This window comes from Macrobrachium nipponense, chromosome 24 (assembly GCF_015104395.2).
Source record: "Macrobrachium nipponense isolate FS-2020 chromosome 24, ASM1510439v2, whole genome shotgun sequence".
Lineage (NCBI taxonomy): Eukaryota > Metazoa > Arthropoda > Malacostraca > Decapoda > Palaemonidae > Macrobrachium > Macrobrachium nipponense.
In genome coordinates, this window is record NC_061091.1 from 11,212,481 (window position 1) to 11,235,232 (window position 22,752).

Below are 22,752 nucleotides of genomic sequence, written 5' to 3' on the forward strand. Positions count from 1 at the left end.
AAACGCACACACACACACACACACACACACACACACACACACACACACACACACACACACACATATATATATATATATATATATATATATATATATATATATATATATATATATCTGGCTAATGTGTATGTGTATTTGCACGGACCTGTTCGCTTATGTATGAAAAATAATCACCACCTAATTTGTTGCATGTAATAGGCCGGTCCTCTCTATTAATGACCAAAGGAGAAAAAAAAAATTCTTACAGGATGTCGAAAAAAATGGGCGCCGTCTCGAATGACACACTGGACATGCCAGACAATCTTCTTCCCTCTTCTTCCTCTCTTAATTCTTCCTCTTCTGCTTCCTCCCATTATTCTTCCTTTTCTTCTTCCCCTTTTTTTTCAAGGTGATTTGCTCAGGTAACCCTATAGGCTTGAACCCAAGGCGGGCGAATTGATTAGAAGACCAGGAACGCTCCTCCGGAGAGGCAGATATTGGGAAGACGCTTTTCGAGGCTGATTTATTGTATTGGTGCATCATTAAGCTTTTTTCCCTTGGGATTTAGAGTTCCATTTTTCTCCAATTAGCTAGGTATTAGTGGTTGGGGACGGTTGTCTGTAAAATGTGTGACTGTATAGAGAGCGAGTCGGGGACAGTGCAGCTGCGAAATCGAATGGAAACAGCCAAAGAACCATAAGGTGGAAATTTTTTCTTATTTGTTTGGGTCCGTATTTTAAGAGGGATGACCTCGTTTCAGAACATTTTGCGAACTCTCAGACAACATCTTTTTTTTTTCATTTTTGTGAGGCGAAAGCAAAATTCCAACTTCGATATTCGCTAAAGAACAGATATTTAAACTTATTATAAGAAAATGACTAAGAATGAGGGTGGATAAAACTTCAACCCTACAGTTATTTCCGGAGAGAAGATTTTAAACGCCGTATCTGTGTGACCGACAGAAAATTTTCTTGTAAGCTGTTGACATTAATCGCAATCGGCATTTTACTTACTATTACGGGGCTTGAGTAAATTCAGTGACGAAAGGGAGAGTGAATGTCCGATAAAATTATTGAGGGTCACTTGGCTAAAATTTCTGTCAGGAGTGTGAATGGCGTTTAAGCATTTGATTGTTGTCTACACACACACGTACATATGTGTGCATATATATATATATATATATATATATATATATATATATATATATATATATATATATGTATATATATATTATTATATATATATATATATATATATATATATATATAAAATGTTTGCGTGTTGTATGATTTAGTGGATGTATGCATTTGTGGACTGGCCGGATTAGGATCCCTATTCTAACTCTTGAGAATATAATTCCGATCAAGTTTTTGACTCTATATTTGCAGGGCGTCGAGATTTTATATATATATATATATATATATATATATAAGTGTGTGTGTGTGTAAGTGTTTGTGTGTTATTCATATTGATTTCAAAGTTAATCATTTTTAATCTTCAGACTCGTATTGTGTTTACTTCCTTTATTCATAATTTATTTTTATCCATTCCAGCAATCCTTTCAGAACTTTATTTGAAACCAAGTACCGATAATCTGCACCAAAGCTCGGTGCATGAATAGAATTCTCTGAAGCCTAAAGAACTTCAGCTTTGAAAGATTTCATCATATTTTTCTCGAATGACACCTTGACCCCACAGTTGAATATGTCAAAACAGTATATTAAGGAGTTTGTCAATTAGCAATTTTGTTTTGTTGATGACTCCAATTTGATAGAATGAATCTGCAATTATGACTATCTGTGCTCTTAATGCTTCCATTGCAAGAAGACGACGGAGATATTTGCAATTGTCTGTCTAGTTTTGCTTTAGCCGGTTGTGCTTGCAAATGTATAATCTGGACCACCTGTGATAAAAGGAATTAGCTACCATTCACGAATTAGTTTCAGTAGCCTCTCGTTTCAAGAGAAGCTAACGATGGGCGAATGCCCTCACTACCTTGGATACTACCGCCCTGTGGTACCCGAGTACGTTAACCCCCGACCCAAACCCACCCCCAGCGGTGCCCAACATCACCCCTAGTCTCCAACTGGGTGCAATTCTTGCACGACTGTTCAAGCTAAATCTCCAGCTTTTTCAAGACTCGTTAACAGGCATTTTGTGGTTTGCAGATGATCACTTGTCCCACGTCATCGTTTCCTTGTGATTAAACGTGCGAGAAAAATAGTTGTTTTTCGCATAAATCGCATTTTCGCCTGGTAATTGTGTACCCCCTGATTGGGTGAGTACTTGGGTTGGCTAAGTGTTTATTTCGTATTCAGATTAAACGGGTCGTCTGGATTTCCATTTCAGGACACGCCTTCTCGTGCGGTTGGCGTAGTTGACCAGTTTTGTATCAATTTGAATATAGAATTTCTTTTACATATACATGTGTGTATGTGTGTGTATATAATATAATATATATATATATATCTATATATATATATATATATATATATATATATAGTTGTTAATTATTATATATAATTTTTATGTATTTATTTATCGTACGCTATTTTCCTCTCTGGAGGCATTGATAGAAGGATATAGCCCTCCAGTTTCTCAACAATTCTTTTGGGACAGTTTTGTCAGCCCCGCGCTCGTAGACCTTGCAAACTAAGTCGAGCGCTACACCACTTGGTTATGGCGCCCATATTGTGCCGATTACTCCTTATATATGTATACATGTGACTGGTAAAGATGTTCTGTGACAACAGAATTCCATCTAATAGAAATAACCCATAAAAAAACGCCAAACCAAAAATACAGAAAGTAAGTACTTTCTTTCTATATTTTGGTGGTTTTATGGACTCCTTTTATGAGATTTTATATATATATATTTTTTATATATATTTATTTATTTATATATATATATAATATATATATATATACATATATATATATATATATATTATTTAATATGAAAATGAAATGAAAAATAGTTAAATGTTCATAACTTTGTTACCTGCACTGGTTTTTTTATGTAAGCAAATGTACTTATTATTACAGTACATATATATCTGTTTAGCGTTTTCTACGAATAGGTGTGAACGTTTAGCTTTAACTTTTATATTTTTATGGGTTTTTAGGCTCACGACCTTCAGCCATTGATGTCAACTATTGGAAAATGTTCACCAGATGGGCAGCAAGAACTCAAACTCAAGTGCTTGATAGTGATGGTACGAACGTACTCCACTCTCTCTGTGTGTGTGTGTGTGTGTGTGTGTGTGTGTGTGCCTGTGTGTGTGTGCCTGTGTGTGAAGAACTTCTGTTATCGTGGACGTGGTTCTCAAAAGGCCGTGACAGCACTGGTCTCGCTCATTTCCGAAAGATGACATTGGCGATGGTTACTTATCGCGGCCAGCAGCGCCGGCAGAGATCCTATTAGCAGAGCGGATTAGAAGGCTCTTTTGAAGGAGCTGGTTCGAGATCCCATTGACCTAGTGGGTGCGGACTCCCTATAGCGGGTCCGAAGTCCCCTTTTGACGTTGATGGCGTTTTGTTTCGAGAGGACCCTGTTATATATGGCCCTCATGTTTGGCTTTGGGTGGGGGGGGGGGGGGGTGGGGGGGGGGGGGGGGCGGCTGTCCAGCATATAGGTTTTCCCTTTTGTCGACCTATCGAAACCTTCTTTTATTGTGGGTTTTAGGCCTATGTTTTGGGAAATTTGTGGTCGTTCGATTTTATGACCGATTTTATTCTGATTAGTGATACATTTCCTTCCCAGGTGTGTGGCAGTTGTTTGAGGATGAGGATAAAGATAGAGAAAAGGAAGTTTTTCTCTTCTGCTGAACGATTCTCGACTGATGCTTTGTGTTTGTGCGCCTGTTTGGTCCTTGAAGGGCGGGTGTTTGCCCTCCCTTTTGGCCTGAGAGCGTCGGGAAAACTCATGCGAACTGATTTATTAGCAAACGCACTCCCAAAATATCGTTACCATCACCGACTCCACCCCCCAACCACCCGCTATGCAGTGGTGTGATTTATCGGCTCTATTGTTTAATAGTTTTGAAGTATTCGGCTGCTGGCTTGATATGCTACCCCATCTGCGCCGCTCATTTCTTTTAACGTGGGGCCATTTGATCCTAAGTTGGATACCCTACAGTGTCGATATTTATATCAGGGACCTCCAGAGGGCGCGATTCATGATTTGCCACCGTAAAGCCGTTGGTCCTGTTGCTGAATAACCACTGGTTCCATGCAACGGAAAAACACCATACAAACAAACAAACAATGTTTTGCCACATCGGGGCCCTTGGGTTTGTGCAGACATTCACAAGCGGCCGTTTGTGAGATTGCAATGGCAGTCAAGTCTGCCATATGTGTTCATTCGATTCAACTGATTTTTCAAGACTGGTTCGTCAAGGAACCAAAGTTAAAATTTTATTTATGTTGTGAGAGATTTTGTCTATTAGTGTGTGTGTGTGTATTATATATATATATATATATATATATAATAGATATATAGATATATATATATATATATATATTATATATAATTATATATATATATATATATAAATTAAATTGTTGTCTGTTGAAGAGTTACAGCCTAATGTATTTTTCAGATTTCTTCTGACCGTTGAGATAAAACGGATGACCAAACTATTTGTTAGCAAAAGATATTTAGACTTGCAGAATGCCACCATTTTGATGCTTCTCCGGTGTTTTAGTAACGTATAACCTCACATGTCTTTGTAATAACTTGCGCTTGTGTGATTATCGGTTCCCTTACTGTAATATATTTGAGGGACATCGGATATGTCTGTTGTGACATTCAAAGTTCAAAACGTCTTGTTATCTTGCTGTTCTCTATATCTCACGTTTTCCTTTCTAGAAACATACCATACTGTCGTTATAGCCATAGCTCCATTACATACTTCGAGACAACGCTAATTCAAGATTACAACCTTGTTATATTCTGTTTGTATTGGCCTACGTTTCTACGAAGTCTTAATTTTTAATTTTTGGGAAGGGAAATTCAGGTTCTCTGAAATTCATTGTTAAGATTGGTTTGATATTCTCACCCCCCCCCCCCCCACCCCCCCCCCCCCCCCCCCCCCCCCCCCCCCTACCACCACCACATCATCAATTATCCCACACAGGTAATAGGCATGAAATGAAAGTACCAAGAGTGATTCTGCTGATCAAACTTTATTGGCTCTTCTGCCTTTCGGGGTTTGATGATCTTTGCAGGGTTCCTTCACCTGACCCCCAAGCAGCGTTGCTTCCAATCTCTGTTGCATTTGAATTTATGGAGATAGAAAGAAAACCATGAATTGTTCTCCATCTCGAGAAAATAATTTTTTAACCGTGGCGATTTCATGAATAGTGATTAGAGATTTGTATATATTTGTCTATGCTGTACTCTGCAAAAGTTGGCATGTATACCGGTAAACAATATGTGCCTTGAAAGTACAAGGATTATAAGAGATGCTTAGAAAGTTGTAGGTAATAAGTTGTTGAAATGCCACAGTTAGTTTATATCAAATATTCTTCCTTGCACCACGTATATAAATCTAGGCCAAAAAAAATGTTTGAGTAGGTCATCTTATCTCGTAGAACTTCATAAAGGTACGTCACACCACAGGATAGTTACGATCTAGGAAACGTTCATAAATATAAATGTAACTTTTTGTGAAGTCTAGTTTCAGGGATTTTATTATTGCTCAGTCATGATTTTCATTGATTTTATATAATCACTTATCGATTAGTTATTAAAAGGGTTTTTATCATCTTGTATGTTTACTTATAATTGTGAGTTTGTAGTGGTTGCTTCATTTATGCTTCACTGTATTTATTTGTTCGCTGGTACTTGAAGAATGGGAATATCAGGTTTATGCAAATTTTGCCAATGGACTCATACGCAGTCCCCAAAAAAAGCATCTTCCTTCATCTGTGATTTCTGTGCCTCATATTTCGCATCAAATTTCAACATTGTCCCCTAGCGACTTGCGTTATTTTATACTTATAATGACCTCTTTTGAGACTTACCGTAATAACTCCCCCTGATCCGAAGAACAGCGAGTGTACTTAAAGGAAGACTAAAAGGAAGCCTCAGTGTCTCCATTGGTGTCGCCTTTCGAGGTCGATTCTTTCCCCGCTTCGTCCCGCGGGGACGGATCGCTCCTCGTTGCAGATCTGTTGTAATCTCGGTTATGATAGTGTTGATTCTGGGTTCGTCTTTTCTCTAAAGCTTTTAGGTCTCCCGTTGAATAGAGAAGGGGAGGATTACCGCTAATAGAGAAAGGGCTACTGTGTTTGATGCTCGAGACTCGAATCGAATTATCATACGTAATGAGGCCAGACAAGGAAGGAGACCCCATGAATATTTCATTTGTAACGGTATGGGGTATTTTAGCCAAGAGAACGGGTTGGGTATCGGAGAACATACTTACGGTACCATTCCGGTTGATGTTTTAGCAGAGATCACATCAGTGATTGAAATCTTATTTTGAATGTAGTTTTATGATTTTTTTTATAGTTTTTTTTCTTTATTTCAAGAAATACAGTAATAGCTCAACTTAAAGTCTACTGTATTTATCAGCTACATTACTGTAACTGTTTTTGAACGTGGTGTTATTTTAGATGTGATACGCTTTTAAGAGAAATCTCCTAAATTGAATGTTAAATTTTAACGTACAGGTTAGTTTAGGTTAGGAACTATGTAGGACTACTGTTAGCTGTTGGATATCGACAGAATATTTTTGCTCAGGTTGGAATGGGCTTTGTTGCTTATCAGATGTGAGACCACTAAAGTATCTGTTGAATTGTTTCTTGTTACGTATCAGAATTCGAGACCCCAAAAGAGTACGAGTGTTGAATTGCTACTTGTTTCTTATTAGAATGCGAGACCCCTAAAGTGTCTGTTGAATTGCTACTGTTACTTATCAGAAATGCAAGACTTAAAGTTTCTGTTAAGTTGAAGTGCTACTTATTACTTATTTGAACGCGAGGCTCCTAAAGTGCCTGTCAAGTTGAAGTGCTACTTGTTACTTATCATAATGCAAGACCCCTAAAGTGTCTTTTAAGTTGACGTGCTACTTGTTACCTATCAGAATGCGAGATTCCTAAAGTGTCTGTTAAGTTGAAGTGCTACTTGTTACTTATCAGAAATGCAAGACACTTAAAGTTTCTGTTAAGTAAAAGTGCAACTTGCTACTTATCAGAAATACAAGACTCTTAAAGTTTCTGTTAAGTTGAAGTGCTACTTGTTACTTACTTATCAGAATGCGAGACTCCTAAAGTGACTTTTAAGTTGAAGTGCTACTTCCTATTATCAGAATGTTGAAGAGTTGCGCTAATTGTTTTTCGTTATTACAGTGAAACATTCTAGAGGAGATATTATGACAAAAGGAATATTTGGAGAAGGACCATCCTGTGCTGCTGTAATTGGAAAAAAGTTTCATTGCCACTATAAATCTAATTTTAGGGATTTTACGGTGATGTGGAAAATCAGCATTCAAAACACGTGCGGTGCGGCCGATTTCATAATTTAAAAGTATTTTTTTATTTTCATATTTTTATTCCATTCAGAGGTGGTTTCAAGTTAATTGGACGTAACTGTCGGAATTATTGTTGCTTGATGTACGATATATCGCTGCAACCTTAATATTACGAAAGGTTAAGGTATTTTCTACGTAAATACTCATCAGCTGATCAAATGTTGAATGATATGAAAGGAGTGAAATACCCCAGTAATAAGTAAATTTTGAAGCGTAATAATTTAAGTTTTGGATTGAATTTGGCTATGCTTGGGTTTATTTAAATAATATGTTTCTATTTTCAGACATATCAATCATTGTTCGACATGCTTGTTGATCGTGAAGTTATCGAATAAAAATTCCCGCTATTTTTATTCCGTCATGAGTTTAGAAAACTCGTAATACCGGTATTTTAAATGACGTTCTATCCCAGTATTTTATTCATTTTTTCCTTGTTGACAGCGAGTGCCTTCCCCTGCATCTTGTCACCTGTATAAGGCCGTCATTTTTCAGCCCTTTTGCCTTTACGGCGCGGGACCCCTTGATTGGGGTTTGATAATGTCCCAGAGCGTATCATAAATCCGTCATCTTGGACATCCACGATGTCTGAAAAATTGATACCTGCCAGGCAGCAAGGCCAATTTCACCCAATCTTCGCCCTTAATGGGGCTCGTTCCCCTTCGTTTCCCAATTATGCCTGGCAGTGCAATGATCGGCCGGAGTGTGGGAATGTCCTGCGTTGTTTCGTGTGAGGAATTTTGGTTACTTATGTCCTTATCATTATATATATATATATATATATATATATATATATATATATATATATATATATATATATATATATATACACATATATATATATATAATATATATATATATATATATATATATATATATATATATATATATAGATATATATATATATATTGCGGAAGTGTTGACTAAAATATTTCCGGAGTTTTCTGGTAGTATTGTTAATTTAAGGATGATGCTAATATGAAATTGAGAGATTTCAGAATGAATGGCCTGAAGACAATAATGCGACTTGAGGTTAACTCTGTCGGTCAAATTATACTATACTTAGTCTTGCTCGTAATAGGAAATATAAATAGAGCTCGTAGTGTAATTATAATAATTTGTTGCTAAATATATGCATGTATACTTGTAATATATGTATGTGTGTGTGTGTATATGTATATATATATATATATATATATATATATATATATCTATATATATATATATATATATATATATGCGCTCATGATTGTTTTGTTTTGTTTACCACCATTAACGCTTATAGAATGACTACATTCGAACTGTTCGTCTCATAACTGCGTTAGATGGATTGGATAATCGGACAAGCATGTTGCTGCAGCCATATCCGATGTAGAACCATTACGTGAGAAGAGGATAGCAAAATAAAAAAGGGAAAAAAAAAAAAGCATAATGGACTGTGTTATCTCTTGGTCATCTTGTCACTGATGTCAGGACTTGTGTCTCAAGATATCTGAAAGAAGACCATGACTCAGAAGATACTTTGAAGGGTGATACAGACTCTCTCTCTCTCTCTCTCTCTCTCTCTCTCTCTCTCTACTCTCTCTACACACACACACACACACACACACACACACACAATAATGGATCGCTCAGATATTCAGATAGAATTTACGCTAACGGGTATTATATTAAAATTTATTGGAACCTGTATGTCCAGTCATCTAGGCATATCAATTTCTTCATATGTACATCAGTTGGGTTATCATTTCCTGAGATGAAATTTATCAAATAAAAAGAGGTAATCAGTAATAATTGAAGAAATTATTTTTCAATGCAAGGGTTTCCCATGAGAGTTAATTCTTAGATATTTGTTTCTGTAGGCGAGATGAACATGGCGCTATGTCATCCCTGCACTCTTCAACGATCTTCTATTAGTCTACGGTAGAAGACGGACGATTCTTCCACCCGTTCCTCTCTCAGGCGAGCGCCGTATAATCTGGAAACAGCCACAGGGGCATTAAAGGCGCTCACTCACAGAGGTAATCATAACGGCCCCATCCATAATTCATGATCGAGATGGATACATCACCAGCGAATAAGCGATGATGAGAACCTGGGGAGGGCCAGGGAAAGAGAGAAGTCGGGAGATGGATTGTGATAATCGTCCAGCATCGAGCGCTTGATGGATTGCGCGGACGCCCTTTACTTGAGGGAGATTTCATGACAACGTTAATTTGATAAAGGCACACGGCGAGGAATGTCCGTCATCAGAAACGGCCTGTTGCTGAGGTAGAGTATTTCTAAAATGAAGTTGGCAGAGGACACGAAAAGGACTCCAGTGGTGACCAACGAACTGATGTTCAAATGGTCTTTGTACAAAGTGAAACTGACAAAGTGAGAGCGATAGTGGACAGGATAGAGCACAGTTTTAAATTGTTATGCAACAGTAAAGAATCGGAGAAGACCATCATTCTGTTAACTGAAATGTCTTGAAAATCTGATCTTATTAAACCGGTTTGTTCTTCCATCCAGACCTGGCAGCAGTTAAAACAAATAGAAACCAAATAAAGCACACTCAGAATGTTTTTAATCATGTTATAGTTGGCTGTCTGCCTGAACGTCGATATCGCATTCCCATTCGTTACGCTTTATCAGACTTTTACCCAAAACTTTCAAATGAAATTATTTGTAATTCTATTAGTTAACATAGATAAACTACTTTATAATGTAGCTAGTGATAGTGAATCTATTTCATATTTCTGTATTTTATCAGCTATGTACCCAGATTTTCAGAGTAAAAGTATTTGTAATTCAATTAGTTATTATAATTACAGAGCGACTTTATACAGTATTTATTAGTAGTGGGACAGTTTCTTTTATATTTCTAATTTTTCTGGTTGAAAATGACAGTTCAGTTGGTGAAGAAAGATGCTTGCGCATTCTGGAAACTGTGTAAGGCTGATATGAATTCGTATTGCATGAGAGATTGTCCAAAAGGAAAATCGTTTATTCGTCATGAACTGTCTGAGACAAACTTTATATATATATATATATATATATATATATATATATATATATATATATTATATATATATATATATATATATCGCATATGTGTGTGACACACACACACGCACACACACTTACGTCAATACATATATATAAAGGTAAAAATACATATCTTAAATACTTTGAAATAAACCAGGTACAGGGTAGGTTATTTTAAAGTATTTCAAGAAATGTATTTTAAGAAATGTATTTTATATACGAATATATACGGATATATATATATATATATATATATATATATATATATATATATTATATATATAGATATAGATATGAATAACTTGATCACGAAGTATATAAAACTTATGCTATGTATAAATAAAGGTTTTTGCCACGGAGGGAAAAAATGAAGGGCGAGAGAGCCAAGAACTTTCGGTCTAGTACGACCTTTACTTAAGCAAAAGTTGTGCCTAAGTAAAGGGTCGTACTAGACCGAAAGTTCTTGGCTCTCTCGCCTTTCATTTTTTCCTCAGTGGCAATAACCTTTACATATATATATATATATATATATATATATATAGATATATATATATATATATATATTGTTAGCCTTACGGTTCATCTCTAGCCATTGGGGGTGGAAGGTCGTTACGTAGATATTTTTCTCATCAATTACTGCGATCCACTGTATGAATAATTGTCGTCTTACTACTAGGCGCATAATAGTACGGAAATTGATCTCAGCAAGTTAAAGAATCTCTTGCGTATCCTCATTATCCAATAGCTGCACTCGCTTATAATGGCCTCTCCCCCAAAAGCTAACCCTCCATATATTATGTTTACACAAGAAGTGAAGTTACCGAGCTTCGTACCCTTTCTGTTACGAGATAAGAGGTTGTCCCAGTCCTTGGGTGAGGAAATTTTTATTGTTTCCGTTTCGGCTACACTGAAAAATACAAGCTTTGTATACACACGCACACTTACAATACTATATATATATATACTATATATATATATATATATAATATATATATATATATATATATATATATATATATATATGTGTGTGTGTGTGTGTGTGTGTATGTTTGTATATGTATGCATGTTTGCTTTATTTTTTTTTATAAGAATGGATTTGAGCATTTATGTTTTTTTGTTTACACAGACGGGATTGAAAGAATGGTGTATTATATTGGTTAAGAAAATGTCGTTTTACCTTGTCGTCCAGATAATATCCTCTGTCCTTTCTGGGTAATTGATAAATGAGTGAGTAGCAATTGTCTGGATGAGAATGACAGGATTGCTATGCACATTCTGAGGGTCCTTTGACGAAGGAAATAAAAAACACAATTCACATCAAAATGAATCATATAGCTTATGAATATGTGTGCTATGTGTATATATGTATGGTTGCATGTGTGTATATAATATATATATATATATATATATATATATATATATATATATATATATATATATATATATATATATATAGAGAGATAAGAGAGAGAGAGAGAGATTGATTTAAAAAAACAATCACAGGTCCCTATTATTTGACCTAAGTATTATCACGATATAGTAATAATCCATACATCCTTCTTCGCAGCAGTCATGATGAAATGCTTGTGTTCTATAATCACACAAGATAGATATTCATAGCCAGTAGTGGGTTGAGAGAGTGGACATGATCGATGGAGGCGCCCCCCCCACCTCCCCCTCCTCCTCCTCCTCCTCCTCCTCCTCCTCCTCCTCCTCCTCCTCCTCCCAAGGGGAGTGGGGAAAGGGGAGGAGATCAAATTGTGGTTTCAGGTGATTGAGTGAAGCAAACCGGCTGTTGGCTGTTGTATATTAATGAGGGATTCTAATCAATTACCCCTTTTACTGCACCTCCGTTCATATTATTTTTCTTCCATCTTACTTTCCACCCTCTTAACAGTTGTTTCATAGTGCAACTGCATTGAGGTTTTCCTCGTGTTACACCTTTAAAACCTTTACACTATCAATATCCATTTCAACGCTGAATGACCTCTGTGGTATTCTAATCCCCTACCTGTATTGGATTTGTGATTGATGGGATCACAATTGTGTGTTCACGTCTACTTTCCATATATAAAATTTTTTTGGTCGTTGATTGTTTATGAAAAACGTCCACGGCTTAGCTGTTTGTATGTTTTAAACAAAATTGAAAATTAATTTTTTACATGAATATTTGATTTTTATTTATTTGTTAGTTTGGCGTGTTGAAGCATACAATATGGTTTCAGTCAAAAAGTAGGTTGAGATATGTGTGACTGGCGACATAAATCATTATATATATGTGTTAACTTGTGATAGCTATGATTATAATTTTCTCTCACCTTCTGTGTGTGTGTGTCTGTGTGTTTATTAAGATATTCTCTCTCTCTCTCTCTCTCTCTCTCTCTCTCTCTCTCTCTCTCTCTCTCTCTCTCTCTCTCTCTCTCTCTAGATTTATTTTTCTTTATCCATATTATTTTTGTAGTCCAAGATGAATTCTCTCTCTCTCTCTCTCTCTCTCTCTCTTCTCTATATTTCTTTATCTTATTATTAGTTTTTGTAGTCAGATGAATTCTCTCTCTCTCTCTCTCGTTAAATCCACACAAATACCTACATGCCCACAACAATGAACTGGACTCAGGGGATGGTGCGCCACAAGCACGCACCGCAGACGAAGTGCTTGCCTTGTTTCCGAGGCATAAATTACAAGGGGAAAAAGAAAGAGTTACGGGTACTATTGTCCCACGTCTTTGTACATCAATTGTTCTGCCCGTAGTGTTAATAACGTTCCTCTCCTTTCTCGGGCGGACACTTTCATTTTCGCTTCTTGTTTATGACCTTTCTCTCTCTCGACTTCGTTTGTAATGGCTGTTTTAATTTGCAAGATGAGTTTTGTATTCTCCATCTTCCTATGATATTTTTTCATTATCAATGAGATACTGTTGTTATATTATCCATTTATATCATATACCATGCTTTCCAGAGGTATTTATTAGGTATAGTCATGTGCTTACATGTATACAGGGTGTCCTAGTACCATTCTGAGCAATAAATACTTGTAATGGTACTGGGACTTTATGGACAGCCTGTACATGGGTTCCGCAATTTTAATGAGAGAGAGAGAGAGAGAGAGAGAGAGAGAGAGAGAGAGAGAGAGAGAGAATGCCATGCGTGGCCCCTCGTGCCCTAACCGCCTTCTCCAACCCTTTAGTGGTTGACCTCCAGGCCTTTGAGAATCTTCATCTTCAGACCATCCCCTTGCTCCTCCACCCTTCTTTTCTACCTACAGAGAGAGAGAGAGAGAGAGAGAGAGAGAGAGAGAGAGAGAGAGAGATGCACTCTTATAGTTCTCGCACTTCGATTGATATCCAGTGGCCTTTGGCCCTTTTTGATGATATCCTCATTGAGGAAGCTGGAAGGGAGCCATTCTTTAAAGATCTCCGTTGTGGTATTTTATAAATAAATGAATTAACAGGTCCTTTTTTTTTGTTGCAGTTCTAAGCTAAGGTTCTGCGTTGCTTGCCGTAGTTGTTTAGATTGCGTAGATTTCCTAAGAGAGTGTCCGTGTTCAGCCGAGACGTTTATTTACTTATTGCCTGAATAACTTCATCTTCAGTGCAAGTTATACTGTTCATTTTTGCGAGATGTCTTTCTGTCACTGTTTACTCTCTGTTCTGATATGTTCTTTAGATGCTTCACTTTATTTCATGAAGTTGCCTGACCTTGTCCATGACTTCAGAATCCCGATTTTTCGTTGAGAGAACATTTTTCTCTTTAATGGATTTATTTTTGTTCTATGCCTGGTCTAAGCTCTTATTTAGGTATGAAGAATTTACGGTAACTGCAAGTCACCACATTCGATCAGTTACAAGATACATCTAGGCCAGGGCGGATAATTGAGGGAATAAAAACTTCATACCTCAATAAGAGCTTAGACCAGCATAGTTGGACTTTCTGGCGTCATCAACTCGAGCTCAAAGGGTGAAAAAAAAGAGCAAAAAGAAATCCATAAAATTGCAGCACGCTGGCCTCAGTAGTTTTTAACGACAGGCCACCACCGGGCCTTGGCTGAAAATTTTGTGGGCCGTGGCTCATACAGCATTATTCGCTGTACAGAAAAACTTCGGCGCATTTTTTACTTGTTTCATATTAACATCATTTTGATCAAAGGGTCCAAGAATGTCTCATATTAGTGGATTTTTTTCTTACCATAGAAGAAAGAGAAGTTTAATAAGTTATAGGTGAATATGCAGTATGTCCTTTTAACAAGCATTGTCATAGAGATTAGAACTCATGAATACAAAGGTTTCATTTTCTTTGCTATTGTTAGCAAAAAAAGCATAGGGGAAAGAAACCAACGGCGGACAAAATCCTTTTGTAATATTTTGCAAGGAAGATTTTATAAAGTATCGTGTGGGTAGGAGATTTGTTTCTATATTAATGCCTATTAAAATTTTTAACTTAACTGTCGAGAATCAAAATTACATTGCAAGGCTCAGTGTCATCTATTTTGGTAAAATTTTCAAGACAATTTAATAATGAAGGAAAGAAATCTGGAAACCGGGCTTGATTGTAGTGTAGAGCAGAAAAGTAATTAACATACAAATTTACATAATATATATATATATATATATATATATATATATATATATATATATATATATATATATATATGTGTGTGTGTGTGTGTGTGTGTGTGTGTGTGTGTGTGTGTTTGGGAGCGCGCATTTATATGTGTTATATATGCGGTTTTATATGTATTTATTATATTATACGTATGAATGTATATATGTATAATTGTAATACTTACACGTGATTTGTGTACCCACAACAACCACCAGCAAAAATGGAAGTCTGGGTGTAAATAAAGTTTTAAATTTTTCCCTGTGTTAGTTGTTGGTACACACACACACAGGTATATTCATTTTTCACCATTTCAAGTATGTTTGCTCTAGTGACATACTCGACAAGTGCGGTTTTGCAAAAAATAATTAAACTATTCCGAACCCCTTAGATAAAAAAAAAAGGTTTTCGTAAACTCCGTTCCTTGAAAAAGAAATCCTGTTCTTTGTCATCGAATGACTCTTGGTCATCATTATAATGTAATTTGATGCCGCTGCTTTTGAGACCTGAACAAACTCAAACACAGATTGATTTCCCACCCCCCCCCACCCCTCTCCTGCTTTCTCTCTCTTCAAGATTAATGTTGCATGAGTGTCATTTGAATTGCAAATTTAGTTTCTTCGTTTGCCTTTTCTGCTGTTTGCAGTTGCAAAGGACTGAAGGGCAAAAGTTCCATTATTATTCCATGAGCTTGAACAGACTTTCTTCTTGGGTCCTCGTTTGCTCTCTTCCCTTCCTCCCAAATTGAGAACCATATATTATTTTCGTTGCTTTTTGTTTAGTCGTTTTACATTAGAACGATCTGCCCTTTATTCATTTAAATTATGGAGAGACGTGTGTGAATATCTTGTGTGGTTTATCGTCACTTCCATACGTGTGACCTTTGTTATAATCACCAATAACAAGACCCAAATACCGTTTGATATCGAAGTCGCTCAGGGTTTGGGAGTAACTTACACTCGATCTAAATTGTATTTGATGAATGCTTCTTCACTGGCCAGGATTCAAACCTGGTCTATCAAAAGCGATAGACAGTGACTTCGACCACACGACTATCAAGGGAGACATAAGTTGATTTAGACTTGTGTGTTTATACACACATATAAACACATATATATATTGTCTATATGTATGTATACATAAAGTATGCATGCATATTATTTCTTATTCTTGCGTATATTATAAGTTCTAGTTTATTACACAGTATAAACTAGCGTGATAATGTATGCGCAGAATAACTGGGAATATGGCACCTCCAGGTGTAAAGTTGAAGAATCCATATAAATTAGCGTTTTTGGGGAAAACATTTGCTTTATTATCTTGTATCGATAAACACCCTCACGGGAGACAGAGATTAATTAAAACCAGCTGAAGACTTCAAGAAAGAAACAAAGAATCTTTAGAATGGGAAGAAACAAAACAAGCATTCGGGAAATGCCGGAAGTCTTGGAAGTCAAACAGGTAATGGTGGCGTCAAATATTAATACAGAGAGAGAGAGAGAGGAGAGAGAGAGAGAGAGAGGACATCACCGTAGTATATAAGGTAAAGGAGTGAGAGGGAGAAAGGCTAAGCGATGGTGACTGAGGTCCGATAATAGTGAAAGATTTCTTTGACAAAAAGTAATCGTTGTTCCGTTTTCTTCATTGTCTTCACCTTTGTCAAGACCACATTGGTAGTAGGATACTTATTGGGATGTGATAAAAATTTTCGATGACTACATTGAATTTTATGGATTTCCGTTAAACCTTGTCATGTATTATTGGATTTTCCTTTTTCTACCTGTAGTGTACGATGAGTGCGGTTGGATGTAAGAATTATGGGTGAGAGGACCATATTTACACCACAATCCCATTTTAGTAACTTTTCTATAGTTATTGCCTTGGAATTATCATATACATTGTCTTCTTCTTCTTCTTCTTCTTCTTCTTCTTCTTCTTCTTCTTCTTTCGTTATTTTTTCATGGAAGTGTCACGTTATTTTTAAAAAGATTGACTTACGTATAAAGGTTTTTTGTTGTCATCAATTACTTAATTTACTGTCGCATCTCTATTGGCCATATTACACAAGTCAGGCCTTTCCTGATGTTATAAAGTTACTAATCCTTATATTGAGAATAGTTTTTTTTTCTCTCGAAATACGCCTAAATAAATTCAGGAGAATAAAGTTTGGTCCTTCCCAGTCGCAATACATTTCCAGTTGGTTGACTTTCATCTTCTGTCGCAAAAGGAGGTTTTCACAGTGGAGTAGGACTTCATGTTTTCTTTGAGGGACTCAAACCCTCGTCTGAAATAACTGACCCAAAAAAAGATGTTGCGTTATTCGCGTGTTCTTATTCGCCTGATTTGTGGAGTTTTGATTTTAGCTGGCTTCTTCCTTAGGGGAGTCTGATTTGGACATTTGCTTAGTAGGCGAGAATGCTACCGATTACATTTCAAGGCACAGGAAAAAGACCTGCGCGTGCATTTGTAGTCTTAATCTGTGGAACAACACTCAAGGGATAATAGCTGTTTGGACACATATGAGACATATATATATATATATATATATATATATATATATATATATATATATATATATTGCTTAAAAAACACAGTAGATGCACGTGACTTCATTAAATAAGCGAATACCACAGGAAAATGAAAGGCAAAAATCCAAGCGCTTTCGTGTTTACTATAAGACATTGTCAAGGAACGAATGTCTTTGTAAAGACGAAAGCGCTTGGATTTCAGTTTATCATTTTCCTGTGATATTTTCATTTAATATATATATATGTGTGTGTGTGTGTGTGTGTGTGTGTGTGTGTGTGTGTGAGTGTGTGTGTGCTTATAACCCCATCCAGTTGTGATTAACAGATGAACTGACCACACGAGAGGAAATCGTAAGCCGGTATTGTCTAAGCCCTAGGACCTTTATAATCGCCTTAGGTAGAGATTAGTATCAGGTCTATATCCTACAGGAACTGGTCATTCAGTATTACACCGGTGGTTACGTATGTAAATGATCTTGAGTCAATTACAACCTTGATCAGAATGTGGCCTGATTCAAAAAAGGATATTATGTCTTTTAATAATGGCTTATTCTGGTAACAGTATCAGATTAAAATCTGATATTGGTATATGTTCTCTCTCTCTCTCTCTCCTCTCTCTCTCTCTCTCTCTCTCTCTCTCTCTCTCTTGGTATTTTCATCGTGTGCTCAATTTCATAAGCTTGCTTAACTGTGGAATCTTGTAGACCTGATCGCACTTAACTTTTTTCGAGAGATCGTGGGAAGTAGAAGAAAATTGTAAATGAAACTCTTCACACTTCTTGTTTTTGTAAATTTTCTTTTCATCGAAGAATATCTAATTAATTCTACTAAAGAATGCAATCATTCCAGATACGGGAAGCAATCTTATATGGGAAATGAAGAAAAGTGGTTCAAAACTCTCTCTCTCTCTCTCTCTCTCTCTCTCTCTCTCTCTCTCTCTCAGCACGATAAAAAGGAAGGAACCTGTCGCTCAAAATAGGACAGGTCCTTCTAGAGAATCCTTATATGTAGTCGGCTTCCTCCACAGAATTCTTGTTGACATGAACAAATTCGTACAAGGTTTCATCACTTAAGTGGCAGGAGATAAAAACGCTCTATCTCTCTCTCTCTCTCTCTCTCTCTCTCTTGCGTGTATGTGTTATGAAATGTAAATAAGGTTTTAATAAAGTGTATAAATTGTGCGGAAATTAACCTTTGTACTGTTTACAAGTTAAACAAATTTGTGATGGTTCACTAATGTGCTGAATAGCAGTGCTAATCATATTATTATTGTTGTTATTATTATTATTATTATTATTATTATTATCATTACATTATCATTATCATTACATTATCATTATCATTACATTATCATTATCATTATTATTATTATTATTATTATTATTATTATTATTGTTAGTATTATTATTATTATTATTATTATTATTTCATTGGACGAATTTATAAAGTAAATGTAAAAATTCCCTCCTAAATCTAGCATGACTGATAATTATGCTAGCCGATCCTGGTTTGATATCTTGACAGTAAATTATATTTTCTGTCATAAATCAAAACTAATTACAACACATCCTTGCACTTTGGACCTCTCTCTCTCTCTCTCTCTCTCTCTCTCTCTCTCTCTCTCTCCCGGAGACCCGGGTTGAATGTATGATTGATACTTAAAGAGGGTGCTTAATGTCTGGGTTGAAAGGATTGAGTGGGTTTATTGAAGAGTGTAGTCTTCAAGGTTGAGTGACTATGGGTTGGAAATGAGATTTATGAAGTCTGAGAGATAAGTTCATGAGTTGTTTCTCATTGGAAAGAAATAAATGTGTGTAAGATATTAATCATCCAAAGTAGAAAAAATGTTATGACATTTATTATTCTAGGAGCGGTTAAAATATTTTTCTTTAATTCTAAAGCCTTTCTTCACCATCATAGTGATTTATTTTTCTTACTTGTTTTTGAAGCACTCGTGAAAAAAAGTTATTATTTATTTTCACCTTCTTCCTCTTGATTTTTCATTTCTGCAGTTCTTATTTATAAGAACTGCCGTGTTTACTTTGCCTCTGATTTCCCATATTTAAGCACCAAAGGTTGACTGAGTCATATTTTTAATATAAAAAGCTAGATAATTTGTTTTTCTTCCTTGGAAGTTGACAATTATTGTAACTTCTTTTTCCGCACGTTAATATTTATGTTCGACCTCAGTTTCTTATTACATTAGGTAATTGTATTCCATGTTTTTTTCCTGACAATGTTGTATCTAAGGCATGAGTAAGAGGCAGCGTCTACAAACTTACTGATTTATTTAGATGACGTATTTTTGATTAAGCTGGCATTATGTCAGCACGAGCTCTTGCTCATAGAGCAACCCGTTGTGATTTATTTAGATATTGTTGTTTTTTATTAAGCTGGCTTTATGCCAGCACGGGCTCTTGCTGATAGAGCAGCCCGTAATGATTCTTCAGATGTTGCTTTTTTTTTTATTAAGCTGGCTTTATGCCAGCACGGGCTCTTGCTCACAGAGCAGCCCGTAATGTTTTATTTAGACAACAAACAGACAGGTAAACATTAACTCTCGCGAGCGGAAATGCAGCGCCTGACAGCAGGTAAACGAAAACAGAGCACCACGCAGTTATTTGTGTTTGTTGACAGATGAATATATACATATAGATTGCTATACAAGGCATGACTGAAGCTATGGTACATATGGCTGAAATGCCTAATTCCCATAATCAGTATTTGGCTTAAAAACAAGCGCCGTTTCTCCCTCAAGGACAGATGTTGAACTGCGTTTAACCCTAATTCTGTTGGAAGCATTGTTTGTTGAGAGGCGAAATGTCCATCGGGAGAGGGAAGAGGCGAGTGCGGAAGGTGTTGTCAAGTGCCGAGTGACACATGGTTACGACCCTTGTGGGTGTCGAAACGTTGCCCTGTTGAACGGCCGCCAGATGGTGGGTGTTGCTGGGCCGCGGAAATGTCTGCTCTGTTGTGTGTGTGTGTGTTTTGTAGGCGTAAGTCTTCTTAGACAAGATGCCCCTGAAGTCTGGGGCATAGGGCGTTGAAGTGAAGGAATCAGCGTTTCGGTAGCGGGGTATATAAATGAGTAAATGGTAGGATATGAATGAATAGATGTAATGTATATTGCATTCATTGCTTCTGTATAATTGAAGCTTGAGCAAAAATTTGGATATGTTTTGACACGGACGTATTGCACACACACACACACACGAACACACAACACACACACACACACACACACACACATATATATATATATATATATATATATATATATAATATATATATATATATATATATATATATACCTGAAAGCTAGTTTCAACCCGAAAACTTAAAAGTTGTTGAATATCCAAAAATAGCAGAGACTTAACCCCAGTGACCTCGCCATTTCGAATCGTGAAAAGGAAGATGGGCCAAATCACGCTTCCGTAGTTGGAGACATCCATCGAATCCTAGGTAATGACAGCTAGCGATGGTAGGTGTTCGCTGAGTGACAGGTATATGGGAAAACGCGTGTTGCCTGTCTGAATACAGGCCGCTGTAAAGTCATGTTCGAACGCGGGTCAGTCACGACTTTATAGACGGACAGACTCTCTCTCTCTCTCTCCTTCTCTCTCTTCTCTCTCTCTCTATCTCTCGATAAGTTTCTCTTTGATTGCATATATATATAATATATATATAGATATCATATATATATATATATATATATATCTATCTATTATATATATATATAATATATATATATAATCTATATATATATATATATATAGATAGATATATATATATATATATATATATATATATATATAGATATGTGTGTGTGTGTGTGTGTGTGTGTATGTATTTATAAAAAATAAAATTGTAATTATGATCCCCAAAATCAGTTGCGTGAAATATGACATTGTTCTCAACATGCGGTCGAAAAGAAAGATTTTTTACGAAATGGTTACTGATTTCTTTTAATATGATGATGGGTCAGTAGGACTACTTCGAGAAAGCTTTGGAATCCCCAAATTTGTTAGTTCTTTCGTATGTCTGTTTTTTCTCATAAATTAGTAAATGGGATAATCATGTTAGAAAGTCCCCACGGTTAAATGTTTTTTTTCGTTGATTATAAGAACACGGCTTACAAGCAGGAAATATGCGCCTTCTCTGAAGAGAGAGAGAGAAAAAAAAAAAAATCCTACGCAAGAAATGTTATCCTCGTTTTCAAAGTGCTGGACAAAGGTTCTTTTAATGATGTAATGTTGTAGACTCCTCCTGAAGATAGCTGAAGAAAAGGAGATTTTCAAATGTTTAAAGTTTGTCCATGTTCACGTAGAACTTACTTGTCATTTTTACTTTGAACAGAAGTGAATGCTCTATATAATCAGGGGAGGTACTTGTGGTCAATAGAGACTTCGCCAACTTTCAGTGGCTAACCGTGGAGAAGAGGCAATGCCACGTTGTAGATTGTTCTTAATAAAATACACATTAATATTTCGGGGGGCGAAGGTGTGAAATGCTTCATAATCGTTATTGAAGGTGTTCGTTCTGAAAGCGTAATATCATAGAGCAGTTGTTCGTAAACTTTTTATTACCCCTCTTAAGAGTTGGTCCTTTCCTCCACACAGCGCCTCAGCGGCATGGTTGGTATGGTATTAGCGTTCCACCTCGGTGGTCACGGGTTCGATTCTCGGCCATTCCATTGAGGAGTGAGAGATGTGTATTTCTGGTGATAGAAGTTCACTCTCGACGTGGTTCGGAAGTCACCTAAAGCCGTTGGTCCCGTTGCTGAATAACCACTGGTTCTATGCAACGTAAAAGCACCATACAAACCAAAACCTTTCCTCCACGCGCCCTATGCATTTATGAGCAAAATTCCCTCCCAGATTGAGAGGAAAATAAAAAGAAGAAATGAGAAAGAGAAGGGGCTTCGAGGGATAGTAAGGAGGTAAATAACTACAAAACAATGTAAGCCCAACGAGTCTAACCGGAGTCGTAGACTATAGGAAACTGACGTCATAAGGCGATACTTTTGCACTTTTTCATAACTTTCTGAAATTTAGTTCCTCACTCTTAAGAGAATAACGAAT